The sequence below is a fragment of the Oncorhynchus mykiss genome, chromosome 16 (genome assembly GCF_013265735.2).
Source record: "Oncorhynchus mykiss isolate Arlee chromosome 16, USDA_OmykA_1.1, whole genome shotgun sequence".
In the NCBI taxonomy this organism is placed as follows: domain Eukaryota; kingdom Metazoa; phylum Chordata; class Actinopteri; order Salmoniformes; family Salmonidae; genus Oncorhynchus; species Oncorhynchus mykiss.
In genome coordinates, this window is record NC_048580.1 from 11275949 (window position 1) to 11299031 (window position 23083).

Here is a 23083-nt window from a genome sequence, read left to right on the forward strand (position 1 = left end):
TATCCATTTGTAACTAGGGGGCAGTATTTTCATTTTTGGATAAAAAACGTTCCCGTTTTAAACGGGATATTTTGTCACGACAAGATGCTCGACTATGCATATAATTGACAGCTTTGGATAGAAAACTCTCTAACGTTTCCAAAACTGCAAAGATATTGTCTGTGAGTGCAACAGAACTGATGTTACAGGCGAAACCCAGATAAAAATCCAATCAGGAAGTGCCCCATATTTTGAAAGCGCTACATGCCAATGACTCCTTTTATGGCTGTGAATGGGCTACGAATGAGCTTACACTTTTTACGTATTCCCCAAGGTGTCTACAGCATTATGACGTCTTGTTACACATTTATGTTGAAGAATAGCCGTAAGGGACCACATTGAGCAAGTGGTTACATGATGGCTCCCGCAGAAAATCTTGTGTAAAATACAGAAGTAGCCATTATTCCAATCGCTTCTAACGAGAAACCAATTGTCCCGGTGGATATATTATCGAATACATATGTGAAAAACACCTTGAGGATTGATTCTAAACAACGTTTGCAATGTTTCTGTCGATATTATGGAGTTAATTCGGAAAAAAGTTTGGCGTTGTAGTGACCGCATTTTCCGGTCGATTTCTCAGCCAAACGTGAAGAACAAACGGAGCTATTTCACCTACAAAAATAACATTTTTGGAAAAAAGGAACATTTGCTATCTAACTGGGAGTCTCGTGAGTGAAAACATCCAAAGTTCTTCAAAGGTAAATGATTTAATTTGATTGCTTTTCTAAAGCACCTTATACCACCCACCACTGCGACTTGTATGCTCTAGTCGGCTGGCCCTCGCTACATATTCGTCGCCAGACCCACTGGCTCCAGGTCATCTACAAGTCCATGCTAGGTAAAGCTCCGCCTTATCTCAGTTCACTGGTCACGATGGCAACACCCACACGTAGCACGCGTTCCAGCAGGTGTATCTCACTGATCATCCCTAAAGCCAACACCTCATTTGGCCGCCTTTCGTTGCAGTTCTCTGCTGCCTGTGACTGGAACGAATTGCAAAAATCGCTGAAGTTGAAGACTTTTATCTCCCTCACCAACTTCAAACATCTGCTATCTGAGCAGCTAACCGATCGCTGCAGCTGTACATAGTCTATTGGTAAATATAAAATACTGTTTATATTTATTTACTTTTCTGCTCTTTTGCACACCAGTATCTCTACCTGTACATGACCATCTGATCATTTATCACTCCAGTGTTAATCTGCAAAATTGTAATTATTTGCCTACCTCCTCATGCCTTTTGCACACAATGTATATAGACTCCTTTTTTTTCTACTGTGTTTTTGACTTGTTAATTGTTTACTCCATGTGTAACTCTGTGTTGTCTGTTCACACTGCTATGCTTTATCTTGGCCAGGTCGCAGTTGTAAATGAGAACTTGTTCTCAACTAGCTACCTGGTTAAATAAAGGTGAAATAAAAAAAATAAAAAAATAACATTTTCGTGAACAGGGTGATTAACAAAAGGCTAAGCTGTGTCTCAATATATTTCGTTTGTGATTTTCATGAATAGGAACATTTTCTAGGGATATTTATGTCCGCTGCGTTATGCTAATTAGTTTGAGGCGATGATTACGCTCCCGGATCCGGGATGGGTAGTATCAAGAAGTTATGCTGTGAATCCCTAAATGGGATTTTAAATAATAACCCCTTGCCCACAGTCGACTTGTACCCAGCTACATTGCAGCTACACCACCAGCTACAGTGCAGCTACACCACCAGATCTGTGAGTGTAAACGAGATATGGCCACAATATCGTATCCAGCTACAGTGCAGCTACACCACCAGATCTGTGAGTGTAAACGAGATATGGCCACAATATTGGCAAGAATGCATTTCTGCACTTTGCTCAAATCTGCCCAGAATCAAGTAAATATTTGTCCAATTATCACCACTAATGTAAAACTAGCAGTGCTCATGGACACTTGACGTAGAAAATACTAAGATTATTTGAACTTGCAACCTCTTAGATGAGAGTGCCTCAATGTATTTCTAGCACCCTGGTGAGGCACTCTCATACATTGAGAGAGTATGTCTGCAATGACCTGCATTACAGAGAGATTATTGTGTATTTTTGAATTCCACTTAATCAAATCAAGCTTTATTTGTCACATGCGCTGAAAACAACAAATGTAGGTAGACCTTACAGTGAAATGCTTACTTACAAGCCCTTAACCAACCATGCAATTTTAAGAAAATACCAACAAAAAAATATAAATAAGAAAAAAGTAAGAGCAGCAGTGAATAACAGGGGGTACTGGTACAGAGTCAATGTGTCAATGTGCGGGGGCACCGGTGTCGAGGTAATTGAGATAATTATGTACATGCAGGCAGGGTTGTTAAAGTGGTTATGCATAGATAATAACAGAGTATTAGCAGCGTGGGGGGTGCAAATGGTCTGGGTAGCCAGACTATTTTCATGTTGCTGTGAATTTGTTATTTCTTAATAACTGGAAACTTCTTGTCAGGAAGGTGTTGTAGAAGTCAAAATAACACACTGGCAAAACATTGCCAGTAAACTTCAGGACACTTGCTGCCATTAGCAATCATTGCCAGTAAACTGACTTCAATGACATTTATGTTGATAATCGCTTGCCTATTGGCAGCACACTGCAGCAGCAGAAGTCTATCAGAAGGTTGCAGGAGTGCCTTATTTGAGGTGTGGCCTTCAGCTAGCTCTTTTTGGTCTCCAGTGAGAGGGAATGTCACCCCAGTTCATTTGCTGTGTTCTGTTTTATTCAGCTTGTATACTGTCAGTTCTGCAGTCTTGTTGAAGGCTGAAATAAGTGCATGTGATGAAGCAGAGCCATATTATATTTAATTCACCAGCCACCATGTTATTGTGATGAACGTCATGACCAAAGGTATGTGGACACCAGGTTGTTGAACGTCTCATTCCAAAATCATGGGCATTAATATTGACCTGGTCCCCCTTAGCTGCTGTAACAGTAATACTAATTTGAAGGGGTGCCCACATACTTTTGTATATATAGTGTACTCACCAGACTACAAGTAAGTTACTGTGAATTTTAATTGATAGAAACTTCCTGAAAATAAAATACTAATTTCCTGTGCAATCTATTGAACTCCATCATGTGTTTACAAACGTGGTAGCTGTACTTTTAGTTTATGGTTGATGCAGCTTGTTGGCTACAAGTCAATTGGTGTTTCTCAACGAGTTCAAAGCACATGAATGCATCTAACTGGTATTTACGACTTCACAACTGGTAAATTCCGACCTCCCATATGGTTACAAACGAAGCATTATATTGAATATACTGGATAGAAAAACATACCATTACACTAGATTATCCTCACATGTACCCTAAAAGGTACCAGAAAGTAATTACAATTTCTGAGTACTTCCTGATTAAAGTTTGTTGTTGTACAGCATATTTACTGGCAAAAAAATGTAATTCAGCTGTAGAAATACATTAAAAGTTGTTTCCACTATTTTCACCACCACTTAGTAGCCATTAACTTAGTATACAATTACAAGATAAATAAATAAAAAACAGTTTGTGCCATAAGCACATCTAAACAAGTATCCTATAAGATTAAATGAAATTGCAAGTGATGCCTGACAAGTTAATTTGCAGGATGGACCAGAAAGTAGCCAGGTGCATTACTCTAAATATATAGTAACACACTACTATTGTAGAAATTCACCATAAAATGGAGAGAAAAAAAAAACACCACTAAATTAACAGCAATGGCTAACAGAGTAGTTTCAAGTTATCACATGTTGAACCACATGATTTTGCATGTGGAAAATCACATGATTTCTCCCGATGTAAAAACATGTTTTTTTGTAGCACTTCACGTGACATTTCACATGTGAAACCCCTGCATGAAGTAGAGAACTGCAGGGATGGAACACTGAAAGGGGACCGACTAGCGTCTCTCATACCACCTCTACTTCAAATCTAAAGTCCTCTTGTGGAGGAAGCTCTGGCACTCTGAATTGCGTGACCACGTTCAGAGGCAAACCCACTGAATCTGGGCTTTCCTCTGATGGGAGAGGGAGATGACTGGCGAGATGACGGGAGAGAGATTAGGCTGGTTACTGGGGAGTGAGAATGAGAGTGACAGAGAGAGAGACAGAGAGGGAGGGAGAGAGGGGGGGGAGAAAGAGAGAGAGAGCGGGGGGAGAGTAGTTATGCATGGCAGAGGGACAGAGAGAGAGTCAGATACAGTGCGAACGACAGAAGGAGAGAGACACAAACAGGCAGCAAGAGCAGACCTCACATATGAAACTTATTCAAGCATATGACACACACCCAGGGCTCGAAATAAAGAAAGTTCCGTAGTCCATGGGATGATAAAAAAATATGTCTGGAACGGTTCAGAACAGACGGTGGGACAGTTGCAGGACGAAAGGCCAGAAAAATATAAATTGCTGACAACAGTGGCTGATGAAACAGATCACAATATTTAGCTTAAAAGTTGATAAACTATGAGTAATTCACATTACAAGCGTAGCAATGTGTTCACTCATCTCGGCCATATGCCTGAATGTTCCGGAATGCTGTTACAGTAGAACACCATTCTCAGACGCACAACGGGTGCAGGCGTTTTTTCTAATGCGACAGAGATGGATATACACAGTGACGATTTTAGTATGTACATTTTGGTGTGGCAAACTCCTCCCAAAACTGTTTTATGCAAAGCATTACCCAATACAACACTAAACAATACATTGATTGCAGTATAACGATGACAAACGGTGCCCCCAAACTGTATAAAGTTTTCCCAACAGCAGAGCTTTCTTTTCAGCGCCATGGACTGAATCATTTCCACTGCTACAACTGGCTATCAGTGGAGTCTTGACTAGCAGCGAAACAGTTCATTCAGCCTCATTTACTGACTTAAAAAAAAACATAGCTGATATGGCTGACTTACTTAAAAAAATGTGGTTTCTACTGACAATTGAGATGTACAAACTATGGCATAAAGGGAAGACAAGTGGATAAGAGGCAATCTGTAATTTCGATTAAGACATTAATGAGCGATCTAGGACAGACGTAGTCAATATAACTATTTATTCAGCACTTTTGAAATTTACAGCGAAAGAATTCAGAATATGAGCCGTTTTTACAGTATTCTCTCTGTGCACCAAGTCAGATCCATAGAATAAATAAAGGGGGCATATAAGCAGACAACGAGAGCCCTTAAAATATTCAATGATGACATTTCTCTTAAATAGGCTACATGTGCACCACCAAGGCAGGACAGTAGGCTAAGTTATGAGGGGGAAAAGGACCAAATTATTTGTGTGAGGCACATGGGCTACTAACAGCTTACTACATAACATACACTTAGAATTACTGTCTTAGCTACAGTAGACATATCTCCCTGGCATATTACATAATGTATGCAGCAGCAAACAAGACATTTTGGGACTTACCTTGTTGTGCTGTGCTCACTTGAACAGGACGGTGGCGTGTGGCGGTCCTACTTTGGGGCAAATTTTGATAACAAACTTTGTCATCAAAGTCTGCCATTCTCTGGATTTGTGGTGCTTTCAAGACAAACTGGAACTACAAAAAAACAAGGTTGGGGCCTCCCGGGTGGCGCAGTGGTTAAGGGCGCTGTACTGCAGCGCCAGCTGTGCCACCAGAGACTCTGGGTTCTCAGCGCTCGGGTACGCCACCAAAACTCCGCCCCTGCGCTTTCTTCTCAAGGAAGCTCAGCCCAGCGGAGCGTAACTATGATGTGGGGGACCGGGAGTTGCTAGCGGTGGTTAGAGCTCTGAAGGTGTGGAGACACTGGCTTGAGGGGGCTAAACACCCCTTTCTCATCTGGACCGACCACCAGAATCTGGAGTATATTCGGGCAGCTAGGAGACTTAACCCACGTCAGGCAAGGTGGGCCATGTTCTTCACCCGGTTCCGATTTACTTTGTCTTATAGACCGGGCTCCCAGAACGTGAAGGCTGACGCACTGTCCCGCCTTTATGACACGGAGGATGGGTTCACCGAACCTACTCCCATCCTTCCCGCCTCGAAGCTGGTAGCCCCAGTGGTATGGGAGGTGGACTCGGACATCGAGCGGGCGTTACGGGCTGAACCCGCGCCTCCTCAGTGTCCAGCGGGGCGAAGGTACGTGCCGCTTGGTGTTCGGGACAAACTGATTCGGTGGGCTCACGTCCTACCCTCCTCGGGTCACCCTGGGGTGACGAGGACAGTGGGGAGCCTTCAGGGGAGGTATTGGTGGCCTACGTTGGCTAAGGACGTTAAGGGTTATGTCTCCTCCTGTTCAGTGTGCGCTCAGAGTAAGGCTCCTAGGCACCTTCCTAGAGGGAAGCTACAACCCCTCCCTGTTCCACAGCGGCCATGGTCACATCTGTCCATAGATTTCCTAACCGATCTCCCGCCGTCTCAGGGGAACACCACGGTTCTGGTGATTGTGGATCGGTTCTCTAAGTCCTGCCGTCTCCTCCCGTTGCCCGGTATCCCTACAGACTGCGGAGGCGTTATTCACCCATGTCTTCCGGCACTACGGGGTGCCGGAGGACATCGTTTCTGATCGGGGCCCCCAATTCACGTCCCGGGTATGGAGAGCGTTCATGGAACGTTTGGGGGTCTCTGTCAGCCTGACCTCCGGTTATCACCCCGAGAGTAATGGGCAGGTGGAGAGAGTGAACCAGGAGGTGGGTAGATTTCTGCGGTCGTATTGCCAGGATCGGCCAGGGGAGTGGGCACGATACATTCCCTGGGCTGAAATGGCTCAGAACTCACTACGCCACTCCTCTACTAACGTGTCCCCTTTTCAGTGTGTGTTGGGGTACCAGCCAGTCCTGGCACCATGGCATCCGAGCCAGACCGAGGCTCCTGCGGTGGAGGAATGGGTACAGCGCTCCAAGGAGACCTGGAGGGCCGTCCAGGAATCTCTACGACAAGCGAGTGGACGGCAGAAGAGGAGTGCTGACCGCCACCGCAGTGAGGCCCCCGTGTTTGTACCGGGGGACAGGGTCTGGCTCTCGACCCGAAACCTACCTCTCCGCTTGCCCTGCCGGAAGCTGGGTCCGCAGTGTGTAGGGCCCTTTAAAGTCCTGAGGAGGATAAACGGGGTGTGTTATCGATTACAACTCCCTTCCTATTATCGTATTAACCCCTCGTTTCATGTGTCTCTCCTCAGGCCGGTGGTAGCTGGTCCCCTGCAGGACAGTGAGGTACCGGAGGTCCCTCCCCCCCCCGCTGGACATCGAGGGGTCCCCGGCGTACACGATCCGGGCCATTCTGGACTCAAGACGCCGGGTGAGGGGCCTGCAGTACCTCGTGGACTGGGAGGGGTACGGTCCGGAGGAGAGGTGCTGGGTGCCGGTGGGGGACATCTTGGATCCCTCCATGTTGAGGGATTTCCATCGCCTCTATCCGGATCGCCCTGCGCCTCGTCCTCCGGGGCGACCTCGAGGCCGGTGTCGGCGCGCTGTGGGAGCCGCGCGTCGGGGGGGGGTACTGTCACGAGTCCGACCGAGGGTGTTTCCCTTTCCCGGGCAGGTGGCGCTCGGCGGTCGTCGTCACCGGCCTATTAGCTGCCACTGATTGTTTTTCCTTCCCCTCCTTGTATGTTGAGTGGTAGCACCTGTGGATGTTTAATTAGTTTGTCTTTAGACATTATTATTATTAGACATTATTTTTGTGAGCACCCTGTGGTGCGTTGGTGCGATTAAAAGACGCGCAGCATTGAACTCTCTGTCTCCTGCATTTGACTCCACACCCACGACACCCGGAGCTTTACATGGATGATCGTTCAAAATGTATTTTCCCAGTCGGAGGTCATTTTTTTCCAGAGTTTCCAATTGTCTTGAACTCACTGAAGTCTGATATTTCCCAGTTCCAAGTTTCCAGTTGTTTTTAACACGGCAGAAGTCATACTGGATTGACAGGATTGACAGCATGGAAAATCAAAGCAACAGAATTTAGAAATAACACCATAAATATTCACTTACCTTTGATGATCTTCATCAGAATGCACTCCCAGGAATCCCAGTTCGACAATAAAGGACTGATTTGTTCCATGAAGTTCCATAAAGTCCATCATGTCCAAATAGCCACCTGTTGTTATTGTGTTCAGTCCAGTAATCCATCTTCATGAGGTGCGAGCACTTCGTCCAGACAAAAACTCGAGAAGTTCCGTTACAGGTCGTAGAAACAACTCCAACTCTCTCGTGACCGCGCGTCATGAGACCAAGGCACTCTGCCAGACCACTGACTCAAACAAGTCTCATGTAATGTCTCTAACTTAAGTTTATTCAGTAACCAGTTCACAATAGGCTGTCATTGTAAAGAAGAATATGTTCTTAACTGATTTCCCTAGTTAAATCAAATGTTAAATAAAACAATTTAAAGGATAAAAACATTGTTCTCTCATAGATATTGTATGCAGTGGTCAGCATGTTCAATTAATACATTATAATTATTAATAACGTAATGTATGTTTGTCGGTTTCCATTAAATTAAGACGCTAAAATATTTTTTCTCAACAAATTAAATGTATGTAATATATGACACTCTGTATCTGTCTCAGAAATGCACTAATTACTTTAAAAGCAAAATGCAAATGACTTACACCGATGTTGGCATATCAAAACATTAAAAAACACTTATGTACATGCAGGCAGGGTTGTTAAAGTGGCTATGCATAGATAATAACAGAGTATTAGCAGCATGGGGGGGTGCAAATGGTCTGGGTAGCCAGACTATTTTCATGTTGCTGTGAATTTGTTATTTCTTAATAAAAGCTGCGCTTTGGGATGGTACTGGGACGAAGAAGGAAAAAGTTAGTCATGAGCTTTGCACAAACCACGTCTGGCAGATCACCCCAACACTTTAGACTGATAACCGAACAGGGCTGCTCTCTAAGCAGATCCCACAACATGGTTTCACAAGCTCAATATGCTTTCATTAGTAATGTTATATTCTAAAACTATAAATAAATATAAATATAAATATATATATATTTATAAATAAAAGTACTGTAGTGTTTCCCTATCTGTCCCCAAGAAACCCACAGAAGACCACGTTAATTTGACCAGTCATGTCTGAGTCCTATTCTCCTATCTTCACATCTACACACACACACACACACACACACACACACACACACACACACACACACACACACACACACACACACACACACACACACACACACACACACACACACACACACACAGCTGCTCAGCTGACGTAGCTGTCTCAGTCTATGTGTGTCCTAGTCTTTGAGTCTGTCTGTGTGTCTCTCAGTCTGCAAGATATTTTGAATCGGGCAAAGCCGCCCTTCTGGGGTTACATGCCGTAAACCAAAGTTATATGTGATTATGCACATGTTGGTAGATCTTTTTGTATTTCTCACCAATTTCTCTCATTACGCTGGCTAACACCTACTAGCTAAGACTACAAAAACCAACCATCATAGCTAACATGTTTGTCAGTGTAAAATTTGGCAGGAGTTGCTCCCTTTGAGACCACTCCATTGTACCAGGCAAGCTAAATCAAGCGCACCTCAAGTACTTGAAATGAATTAAGTAATGTATTTGACTATGTGTTGCAATATCACATAAACTGACAAATGAAAATTGTAATTTGAAAAGCATTTAACCCAAATGTCTAAATCCTGAATAGTTTTGAGTATGCAGACCTTTTAGGGACACAGAATATAACTAATTTCTAATTCAAAACGGTAGATACTCTCTCCGTGATTCTCATATCAAATAAACTAAAACATACAAAGAAATCCCTCAGAAAGTAACCACAAAAGCATTTTGACAAAACCACTCCATAAGAAACTGTCTGTGATAACAACAAGACCTGCTAACTGAGTCTGAGTGCTGGCTTGGTGGATGTCAGCACAGGGTTGTGCTGACATCCTGATAATTGAGCATGACTTCAGTATTACTTACTAATATTGTTGTTACACTAAGGTTTTTATTCAAAGAGAAATTTAACCCACAATTAGGGTGTGGAAATATTAGGATTATTTTGCTGTTACTGTAGTACTGTAGCCTACTCCCGACCAGTCACATTGTACACCACCTGAGTGGTGCAGTGGTCTGAATCACTGCATTGCAGTGCAAACTGCGTTGCTACAGATCCTGGTGCAATACCTGTGCCAGCCGCGACCGAAGGTTGACTTTTAGTTTCTCTCCCTCTAAAAACAGAAATAAATCATTTTAAATAACAAACGGTCTTTATTTACAAATGAGTAACAATGTCTCACCCCATGTTCAATAATGGCCTTTTCTCGCTCACTTTAAGTTATTTGAAAACACAATAATCTCCAAAATATCGTTATTTTTTTAAACAAAGTGATTTTATTATTATTATTATTATTTTTCACTAATTTAGAATTCTATAGAAGCCCCTTAGATATTCTCACAGATATATTATTAATCCCACTTATCACAAGCGTAGCAGGCTGTGAATTCTGCAAACAACATTTCTAGGATGGGCTATTAGCAGGACAATATATATTGGTCATATTCGTCATGGCTCCCGAGTGTTGCGCAACGGGATTGCCTTGCAGTTCTCCAGCTTTATACACTGAGATAGCGGTGGAAACACGAGGTTCAAGGCATGAGGGCAGGGGGTATGGGACGGGCCGCAGAGCAGCGCACAGAAGACGGACCTAGCCCATGCTCTGTGCTACCACTGGGTAGCACAGAGCAGCACTTTAAGGGGCATTGCACTAATAATGGCGCTGACTGAGAAAACATTCCCGCTGTTCAGAGTGCCTGTCTGCACGTTCAAACTAAAATAATGTAACTAATAATGAGGTGAGAAAAGTCCCTTAGATATGTATTAAATAATAAAGCATCAGACCTCTCACTAAAGGTGTCAGTCAAAAGTTATATTTCAATCAGAACTGGATTTAACGAAAAATTACATGAAAATCCAAAATTATAAAAGTATTTGGAAAGAAAGATACAAATTATTGGTTACATTGTGGTTACAATAAAGAGTGTAAGCAAGATGTTGTGTTTTTATTTACAGTAGTGATGGACAGCTGGAGGCATTTTGAAGACAGGTTTTCAAAGTGTACTGTAGTACTGTAGCGGGTATAGCCTTATTAGCAGGACAATAGACTCTTTATATCCCGGCTATTATAGGTTTGAAGTACTCGAAAGTGTTAGATTTTTAACTCAAAACAGCAGTACCGTATTTTCTTCATCAACATATTTATGCTAGTGTTAATAAAATAAAGAGAAAAAAGACATTCAAATGCAGATGTTTATTTCAACTACATTTTAGTTGCACTTCCAACCAGCTCAATGACCACGGGTGAAACCTTGTTGAGATGATCAATGTATTTGTTGCATCGTCAATTTCTCTAGCCAAAACGTATTGATGGCCTTCACCAGTTCATTTTTGCTTGTAGTCTTGGCAGAGTTACGAATGAGTGTTTTCAGTGTATGCCAAACAAGTTGGATCGGGTTTACATGTAGAGATTCACATTTCTTTTTAGATATACTGTAGGCCTACCGTAGGTGTTGTATGTCTTCTATTTCTTTATTTTTATTTAATATTTATTTTACTACATAAAGGTCTACTTACTCTGCTGGCGCCTTGACCTATTTTATGCCCTCATTTGCAATGCACACCCATGTGGCAGTGTGTTTTAGGTCATTGTCTGCATTTGGAGAAGAAAAAAATAAATTTGGCATAAAAGCCAACATTAGTTACAATACTAGAAATATACAAAACAAAATATTATGTATTATAATATTGCTATAATCCTACCCTGTGGTCCCAGAGACACCTCTCTGACATAGGGTCCAGCATATTTCTTCCTCAAAGAAATCTCGAGCCACGGTAACTGAAAAAGGAGGCAACAGTGAATTATTGTGGAACACATAGCAGTCTGTGAGGTGTATGCTACAATATTTGATATACCCTTTTCTTTGTAAATAGCCGAACTTACAATCAAAAATCAAATATGTGCCTGGACCCTGGCGATAAATTGCCCCCCACACATGGAGTTTGAGTGGATGCTTGGGACTCGGCTTGCTTAAATCTTCTTCGGGATAGGGGCAGCATTTTCAATTTTGGATAAATAGCGTGCCCAATTTCAACTTCCTGCTACTCATCCCCAGAATATTAGTAGATTTGGATAGAAAACACTCTGAAGTTTCTAAACCTGTTTGAATCATGTCTGTGAGTATAACAGAACTTATGTAGCAGGCAAAACCCAGAGGACAAACCATTCAGATTTCTTTTTTTTGAGGTCACTGTCTGTTCAATGTTTTCATTGGGAAACTAGATTTCTAAGGGACTTGTTTGCAGTTCCTACCGCTTCCACTGGATGTCACCAGTCTTTAGAAATTGGTTGAGGTTATTCCTTTGTGTAATGAAGAAGTACGGCCATCTTGAATGAGTCTAATTTGAAGTGTGCTTTTTGAGAGAGGCGCATGACTCGAATAGTAGCGTCAGTTTGTTGTCTTCCTGTATTGAACACAGATAGTCCCGTCTTCAATTTGATCGATTATTAATGTTTTAAAATACCTAAAGTTGTATTTCAAAAGTAGTTTGAAATGTTTTGGCAAAGTTTACAGGTAACTTTTGAGATATTTTGTAGTGACGTTGCGCAAATTGGAAGCTGTGTTTTTCTGAACGGAATTAATCGAACAAAAGGACCATTTGTGATGTTTATGGAACATATTGGAGTTCCAACAAAAGAAGCTCGTCAAAGGTAAGGCATGATTTATATTTCATTTCTGCATTTTGTGTTGCGCCTGAAGGGTGGAAATATGCTACTCTCTTCTGTTTACTGTTGTGCTATCATCAGATAATAGCATCTTGTGCTTTCGCCGAAAAGCCTTTTTGAAATCTGACACGTTGTCTGGATTCACAACGAGTGTAGCTTTAATTTGGTATCTTACATGTGTGACTTAAGTCCATGCACATTTCTTTACCTTTCTTCTGACTGTGATAAGAGCGATGTTGATGTGCTGTGATGCCATGTACCGTGATGCCAGCAGATTACAGATGGCCTTTGCCGATCGCTCATCATCTTCACTCATCAGTGAGTCGATGGCTGGAATGGTCTCGCTGGAAATGGAATACAATGTACAAATGCACAGCACACAGTACAGACCAGCAGTCGATTTATTTAAGCATTATCTTTAGCATTATTAGACCTACTTTACAGTATTGTCGCCTACTGGACCTTTTCCTGGGCTAAAGTGTTCATCTTAACACAGGCATATAATGATAGTGTTTGCGAATAGCACTGTCCGTGACCAAAATCCCAAGGTCTACCAGTATTTTTGAAATGTCTCCAGTCGATTTTCAATTCCTCCTGAAAGCCCTAATCTGCTCACTTAAATGAATAGAGATCCTGGTCATGGTGCTACAGTATGTTGTTACAGCATAATCAAAGTGAGGACAATCGGCGATCTGCTGTATACTTATAGCCTCTTGTAACCTGAAAGTCACACCTTTTCAGTACTCCTCACCCCGCCCCAATCCTCTACAGTTTATTATTGATGGAGAGCCATATAGTTTGCAAAATAGTTAGGAAGCGATTCCATGGCACATGGTTTATGAATTGACAAAAAATTCCTCCTGAAAGCCCTAACAATCAAATGCATTCTCTGCGTTGCTTCAGATGCTACAGATGCTGGTTTGATACCCATGCTGGCCACGACCGGGAAACCCATGAAGCACAATTGGCCCAGCGTCATCTGGGTTAGGGGAGGGTTTGGCCAGCCGGTATGTCCTTGTCCAGAAACCAACAGATGGAGAAAACCTACACCAGTCGAGAAAATTAATATCAACAATAATCTTCATTTTAATTTGACTTTACAAACAACAAGAGGGCTTAATTGGAGTCTATTTCTTCAGACCCTAGACCTATATAAAATAACCTAACTGGATGAGATAGGCTACGAGGCTTAACAGCCTTAACAGCCTAATGGAAGTAGGATTTTTTTATTAGGCCTACTTACAATTGCAACTGGTCAAAAATGTAGCATCCTACATAAAACAATCATTTAAAGAAAGAAGTCTGTCTGTTTCGGGATATCCTGCTCTTGTAACGACAGAACGAACAGAACATACTGTCAGCTTTAGATGTAAATATCCCTGGATAACCTCTCACAATAATATTAGAATCAACTAAATTAAATCACATAAATAGAAATCAAACTGGATGGGCATCAGAAATAGAGGAAGGACTAAGACCAAACAAGAGAGAACTATTGTGAAGTAGACTGTGTCTGTAAAATGTGTATAAGATGTATAAATTGAAGGTAAAAGCAGAAGTGTGTATTAGTTTACTCCAATTGGGGGAACGGCGGTAGGGTTTGCGGGGAATAATAATAAAGGAAAATTCTTTAAAAAAGTATGTATGTCTATATAGGCATGTGTATGTATATATAGTGGGACAAAAAAGTATTTAGTCAGCCACCAATTGTGCAAGTTCTGCCACTTAAAAAGATGAGAGAGGCCTGTAATTTTCATCAAAGATACACTTCAACTATGACAAAAAAAAATCCAGAAAATCACATTGTAGGAATATTAATGAATTTATTTGCAAATTATGGTGGAAAATAAGTATTTGGTCAATAACAAAAGTTTATCTCAACACTTTGTTAAATACCCTTTGTTGACAATGACAGAGGTCAAACGTTTTCTGTAAGTCTTCACAAGGTTTTCACACACTGTTGCTGGTATTTTGGCCCATTCCTCCATGCAGATCTCCTCTAGAGCAGTGATGTTTTGGGGCTGTTGCTGGGCAACATGGACTTTCAACTCCATCCAAAGATTTTCTATGGGGTTGAGATCTGCAGATTGGCTAGGCCACTCCAGGACCTTGAAATGCTTCTTACGAAGCCACTCCTTTGTTGCCCGGGCGGTGTGTTTGAAAGACCCAGCCACGGTTCATCTTCAACGCCCTTGCTGATGGAAGGAGGTTTTCACCCAAAATCTCACGATACATGGCCCCATTCATTCTTTCCTTTACACCCCATGCTTCACAGTAGGTATGGTGTTCTTTGGATGCATCTCAGCATTCTTTGTCCTCCAAACACGACGAGTTGAGTTTTTACCAAAAAGTTATATTTTGGTTTCATCTGACCATATGACATTCTCCCAATCTTCTTCTGGATCATCCAAATGCTATCTAGCAAACTTCAGACGGGCCTGGACATGTACTGGCTTAACCAGGGGGACACGTCTGGCACTGCAGGATTTGAGTCCCTGGCGGCGTAGTGTGTTACTGATGGTAGGCTTTGTTACTTTGGTCCCAGCTCTCTGCAGGTCATTCACTAGGTCCCCCCGTGTGGTTCTGGGATTTTTGCTCAACGTTCTTGTGATCATTTTGACCCCACGGGGTGAGATCTTGCGTGGAGCCCCAGATCGAGGGATATTATCAGTGGTCTTGTATGTCTTCCATTTCCTAATAATTGCTCCCACAGTTGATTTTTTATCAAACCAAGCTGCTTACCTATTGCAGATTCAGTCTTCCCAGCCTGGTGCAGGTCTACAATTTTGTTTCTGGTGTCCTTTGACAGGTCTTTGGTCTTGGTCATAGTGGAGTTTGGAGTGTGACTGTTTGAGGTTGTGGACAGGTGTCTTTTATACTGATAACAAGTTCAAACAGGTGCCATTAATACAGGTAATGAGTGGAGGACAGAGGAACCTCTTAAAAAAGAAGTTACAGGTCTGTGAGAGCCAGAAATCTTGCTTGTTTGTAGGTGACCAAATATTTATTTTCCACCATAATTTGCAAATAATTTCATTAAAAATCCTATAATGTGATTTTCTGGATTTTTTTTCTCATTTTGTCTGTCATTGTTGAAGTGTAACTATAATGAAAATTACAGGCCTCTCTCATCTTTTTAAGTGGGAGAACTTGCACAATTGGTGGCTGACTAAATACTTTTTTGCCCCACTGTATGTGTATACTGTATGTATGCATGCATGTATGGATATATATATTTACCCAAAAAATACGGGGGATTGGAAATAATGCAGACAATTACATTGGAAGCAACACTCTTTCCGCAATATTAAGCTGATCCTCCCTCAAAAAAAAACAAAAAAAAAACAAAAAAAATTCAATCATATATGCTACTAAGTTACTTACTAAATGAGAAAAGTTGCATTTCTTATTATCACTGAATGTGTTGTGTACTAAGCATATGTGTTAAACATGTTACATTTGTAGTACAGGCAAATTAATTGTGCTAATATTATAAACTTATTATGTTCTGGCCCACCGACCATCGACTCAGAATTTTTTGGGTCCCGAGGCCAAACCTAGTTGATGAACCCTGATATATAACATGACTTACAGAGCCTTAAGTCCACTCGAGTTTCTTCAAGTCTTCTGACTTTGAATAGGGTGTGGAAACGGTCACGTTGTACACGGCCATATTTTCTTAACGGAGTGGCACAGCGGTCTAAGACACTGCATCGCAGTTCAAACTTGCTACAGATGCTGGTTCGATACTTGTGCCGGCCACCACCGGGAGACCCATGAGGTGGCTTTTGGTTTCTCTCCCTCTGAAAAACACAGATAAATCATTCTAAGTAACAAACTTCCTTTATTTACAAATTAGTGAGAATGTCTCACCCCATGTTCAAGAATGACCTTTTCTCGCTCACTGTAGGTTAAAAGCAGACAAAATCATCTCCAAAATATCGTTATTTTTTTAAAGAAAGTGATTATTATTATTATTAATGAATTTAGAATTATCGAAAAGCCCCTTAGATATTCTCACAGACGAGATTTGCCCTAACGAATAATGCCCCTTAGATATCAATTTAGAATCCTCCAATCCTCTTATGCTCCTAGTACTGTAGCCTACTCTCGACCGTCACGTTGCAAACCGACATATTTTCCGTTACATCCTAATGGAAATACTGACAGTTTAATTATTTTTTTTCTTGGATAGAAAGATCATAATATTAATAAAATTAATTAAGCACATTTTCTTAAATCAATCCTATATGCTATGTTCTTGCAAAAAAAGGTTTTAGATTCTCTAGTAATGCCAATATTGAAGACTATCAAATTATTCTCAAAGATGCCCTCTAGTGGTCAAACTAGGACTAACTAGCATTAATGGTAAACATGGCTGACAATTAAATAACGTGCCATAGAGGTGTGCTGCAGTATGATGCAACTTTTGAAGGAGGAACCACTGTACTAACTTAGTCTCACAAACCAGGGAGTGAAAACAACACAAAATGTTGGCTCCAATCTCATTGCCAGGGCTCAAATCTTGATTCTGCTCAGACTAAGCCAGACAGCCTATTCTATTGACTGGGGGTTTCATCCACTCAAAATGGTCTGCAGGCATTATCAATGTATCATGAAGTGTGTTTCTGTGAAAACGTTGTAGCCCTGCTTTAATAGTGATAGTGATCATTCCTGTCTTCTGTGGATTGGGGCTGGAGATTGGGATGGCTATTGATCTATCTGCGGTTGTCAGGGAGCTGCCAGCAGAACAGAGACGTCTATCTGGCATTTCATTGGCTGATGGTGAAACTAGTCCTTGTGAATTCTGTCATTGCCGTTGATGGTAACTTCCTGTCAAGTGCATTTCTTTTCCCTCGTCTAGGAGCTTGTCTAAAGTGATGATGGTGTCGTGGATGGAAGGTCACTTTGAGGGAGAGAGAGAGTGTGTGTGTGCATGCATGAGTGTGTGTGCGCGCGCGCGCGTGTTTTTGTGTGTGTGTGTCGCCTAGGCAACAGCATGAAGCACACCATGTTCAGGGCCAAACTCACCGTGAGAATATTAAGTTTAACGTGAAATGGAAACATTTGATGAAATGCAAAATCTACTTGTCACGTCTCGCTGCAATTGAAATTGACCTAGCCTTGAGTGAACGCAAACAAGGAATTCATTTGGTGTTCAATTCTGTGTTGGTTTTAATGAATTGAAATTGACCTTTAGTCATATGTGGTGCAACCAACTCAAGTCAAGCACAAAGAGGTGCTTTTACAGAGTGTGTGAGTGAGTGTGTGAGTGAGTGAGTGTGTGAGTGAGTGTGTGAGTGAGTGAGTGTGTGAGTGAGTGTGTGAGTGAGTGTGTGAGTGAGTGTGTGAGTGAGTGTGTGAGTGAGTGTGTGAGTGTGTGTGTGAGTGAGTGTGTGAGTGTGTGAGTGAGTGTGTCAGTGAGTGTGTGAGTGAGTGTGTGAGTGAGTGTGTGAGTGAGTGTGTGAGTGAGTGAGTGAGCAGAATGACAGTGTTGTATTGTAATAATAATTTTATAGCTGTGTTCCATCATCACACTGTATAGCAGAGATGAGTCTGTCTCAGTCTCCCAGGCACCCACCGTGGCTGTTAGTATTAATGTGGTTCCCTCTCAGTCAGGAAGTGACAGGTGTGGAGGGATAAATTGTCTCTGAGACAGCTGTACTGTGCGTAAGTACGCTGTCATTAAATACATCCTATTGCGAGGTTCGGTAAGCTTGCGTTTTTCCGTCTCCCCCTGACTAGTTGTGTGTGTTATAGGCCGACCGATATGTTTTTTGGGGTCGGATACCAGACAAAACTGATACCCACACATTTGCTGATATACTGTTATACGCCTGTGAAATTGAGAAGTGTAATTGTTCCACACTTCATTCTCAAAAAATGCTATCAGAAAGAGCAATTGTCCAAGAAATATACTTCAAATGTTAATTTGTTACATTGTGAAATGAATGACACATCATGGGAACGGCCTGAAGTATTCAGAAAAGAGATTTCCTTCTAAAGGGGTGGGTGTCGTGCCAGACGTACCTCTGTGGAAGCCACGGTTAGACTTCACCAGAGGCCACGTTATCAGAAGGTGACAGATCATGGGCTCCCTCTGTTCGTTTTTTGGTTTTCCACGAGTTTGCCTACAACCCCAGCTCCTGTAGAAAGAACCTGGATGTTTTGTATGTTCTTCAGCGTTTGTACATGAACTCCCTCTATTCTGCCCAGTGGGTGAAGAACCTGACTCTCTGTTACAACATTTACATGTTCTCATATTTCGAGAGAGACAACACTCTCAGCAGTGATTATCTTGGGAAATGTGCGCACATTAGATATTCCTTCTGTGCAACTCTTTTATTTATATATTTAGAAATACATTTATTGCAAAGTAAACCCTGGGAATTAAATTGTGAAATTTTTGAGGGACTTTGAGGGAGTGATTCAGCAGAAACATCACAAATACACTACCATTCAAAGTTTGGAGTAACTTAGAAATGTCCTTGTTTTTGAAAGAAAAGCACATTTTTTTTGTCAATTATAATAAAATTAAATTGATCAGAAATACAGTGTAGACATTAATAATGTTGTAAATGACTATTGAAGCTGGAAATATAAGGACATTTCTAAGTGACCCCAAACATTTGAACGGTAGTCTACATACCAGGCTTATTATGTATGCATAAAGATTTGAAATAATAATCAAGTGAAGTAATGTTATTGCATTTATATCGGTTACGGAAGTTGAAAGGGCTAACATGAGAAGAATGAGGCTTGCATATTAAACAGAAACATTGTATTCATTGATATTTATACGTTTTAAAGTGATCTATTCTAAAATTTACAAGGAGCCATAAAACCAAAAACGTTCTAAAACTTTTCAAAACATACAGTACATGATCGTATTTTCAGCAACACACTATTAATAAGATACAGGCCATCTCAGTGGTAATCTCTCCTCTCTGTAGCTCTATGATATAGACTATTGTTTTGTTGTGATGTTGTTTTGTTCCTGTTTGGACACCAAGAAAATATTTGTCTGTCTTTGCAGCGGCTAATGGGGATCCTAATGAAATACAGATTGCTCTATTGACTGTTGATGTATTACCTAAAAACTCATTGATCCTGGCCTCCCTTCTACCCTCTCCCCTGGACGTTACCTTCTCTAAAATTAGAGATGGTGAGTGTGCATGTGTGCAAGTGGATTTGTCTTCGCCATTTGAAGTAATATCACATTTCCTTTTAACTTAGGCAGTCTGTGATATCTCACTCCCTCTAGCCTATTATTCACCCTATCCTTATCCTATCCTTGTCATATCCTCATCATATGCTCGTCATATCCTTGTCATATCCTCGTCATATGTCATAAGACACACTGGGGTTCATACAGGGAAATTCTGACGCAATGGCGATTTAAGTCTGCAAGTAAAGCGGTGATCCAACTTTGTTAGCAGCTTGGAAGGGTAGAGGATTACATGACACGGGAGGCAACATAACATACCATAACATAACATAACATATCCTTTCCCTTTTTTAAAAGATACATCCCCCAGAAGTTTTAAGACGTGTCGAATGGATGGTGATATGGTTAGCTATTATTCTGTGGGACATCTTGTGAACCCGATTCAGCCTGGAGAAAGGAGGTCATGTGGAGGTCAGAAATAACGGTAATAACACACACACACACACACACACACACACACACACACACACACACACACACACACACACACACACACACACACACACACACACACACACACACACACACAGACACACACACAGAGCAAAGGTCAAAGTCATACAACAAGGAATAACTGCACAGAAAGCAATTGTAGCAGTGGTAATAGCAGAGGCAGTTATGTTGGTAGATGAGGATGTTGGTGGTTGTGACAGTAACACATGTCCTATATGTTTGTACAATCCAAACAGCTATCCCTTCCCTCTCTAATCTAGCAGTAGATGTTTGCACTCCCACTGCAGCAGTGTCATAATACAGATGGAAGCAGTTTCCCTGGTTCTCTACCAGCTAAAGTTTGCTTTCCAGCCTCTTCTATTACTTTTCCTTCCCTATCACCCAAAAGCAATAATTGAATCCACGAGGGCGAGAGCGCCAAAGTATTACTGGACAAAGTATTTTCAGTGAACCTATGATCTGGGCCGGTTAGGGCCTGCCATTGAGGTGTCAGAGGGATGTGGTCGCCTGTCGTCCCTACAGAGTCTGTGTGCCGTGTCTCCCCTGCGTCCTTAGGCCGGACCAGAATGGCTAATGGGACACAACAAGCTTGTAACGATCTTCGTCTTCATCGGATGAGGAGAAGGAAGGATCGGACTGAAACGCAGAGTGGTAAGTGTCCATGGTTATTTATTATCACAGAACACAAAAATACCAAATAACAAAGTGAATGTAAGAAATGAAATTCGAAACAGTCCTGAAAGGTGAAAACACCAATCCCCGGGTGGGAAAGGGCTGCCTAAGTATGGTTCTCAATCAGAGACAACGATAGACAGCTGCCTCTGATTGGGAACCATACCAGGCCAAACACATAGAAAAAAATACATAGAACAACAACATAGAATGCCCACCCCAACTCACGCCCCGACCAAACCAAAATAGAGACATAAAAAAGGAACTAAGGTCAGGGCGTGACAAAGCTGTGATTGTAATGCTAGGCTCTAATGAAAGCTGCCCGACTTGTTCTCCGTCTGGGAGATGTAAATATGGCCAGTGGACATCATCATTCATATTTTAAAATACCGTACTGCATTGGAATATGCTGCACTTGGGTTCCCCCCGACTAGTGAGTGTGTGCGTGCGTGCGTGCGTGCGTGCGTGCGTGCGTGCGTGCGTGCGTGCGTGCGTGCGTGCGTGCGTGCGCGTGCCACCTACTGCTAGCCTCTATACCGCGGTCACAACTTCTCATGGGGATGGCAGACAACCCAGGGGGTCGCTCCACCTCAACAAGCAAAAAAAATAGTATTTCAACACCCACCTTCTCATATTGTTCTGAAATTACTTATTCATTGGTAGGAAGAAGTTTAGTCCAAATCAGGTGTTGGGTACTATAGTATATTTATTGAATATTATCTGAATCCTATCAATTTTGGGTGCAATCAATTAGCTTACATTTCAACAAAATAATGTTTAAGGAATGCCAATCTTATCAGTTTCTAACTACAGATACAATTACAGAACAATCTGTGATGGTGGGTGTTAGTGATGCATGGGTTGACTTATTACTCCCTGCCCCCACGGTTATTTATTAAATTGATTTTACCTTTATTTAACTAGGCAAGTAAGTATAGAACAAATTCTTATTTACAATGATGGCCTACCACAGCCAAACCTGGACTACGCTGGGACCATTGTGTGCTGCCCTATGGCACTCCCAATCATGGCTGGATGTGATACAGCCTGGGTTCAAACCAAGGACTGTAGTGACGCCTCTTGCACTGAGATGCAGTGCCTTTGACCATTCGGGAGGTTATATCTGAGGGGCGGACGGGTTTAGGGTCCTTAAATATTTTGTGGCTGAAGGGCGGGTGTGTTGAATAAAGAGAAAACAATACCATAAACAAATATATAAATGTATAACTTGTGAAATTTATATAGGCTACATTGAGGTTTTTCTTTCATTATTTTAGGTATTAGTGCATAAGCCTAAGCTTCAGGGCTTAACTCTACTCGCACCAAATAGCCTACACAGCCATTCGCCAAATAATACTTTGGGAAGTGGCAGAAAAACATCAAAAAGGACATTGTCGAAGTTTAATTCAATAGGACAAAACCTGCGAAAGGAGAGTTGGAAATTAAGAGAAGGGAAGGCCAGAAAATAAATGTTTTAAAAATCTTAGTTGAAGTGATCAAAGAGGATGATAGCAGGGTTGTGTTATGGCTTCATTTTGTGTGATGACTGTGAGACGTTATACAACTTCGACAGTCACAAGACGGGACGTCAAATAGGCCTATGGGACGTCGAGGGAACTGTAGCCTACTGTTCAGATGGGTTAAATGGAAACTGAAATCAGGACACTGACTGTAGGTCTATAACCTCTCACAGAGCCTTATTAATAACTCTTGCAGAATTAAGCATTTCTTGCAGTTAAATGATGCACCAGAAGTAGGATAAATTTGGACATGAGAACAGGAGTGGAGAAACATGATTTCTTTCTTTCTGCATCTTGAGATAATGCAATGCTCAGTTAGATACCGTCTGTAGAGGTGCCGTCTTCATCATAAAAGCACAATAAAAGCTGAAAGTATTTCAACCACATAAAATATGCATCGAAGCTGAACTTAAATCTTACAGGGTGGTTTTCACAGCTTTCATTTTCCTTACAACAGTAAC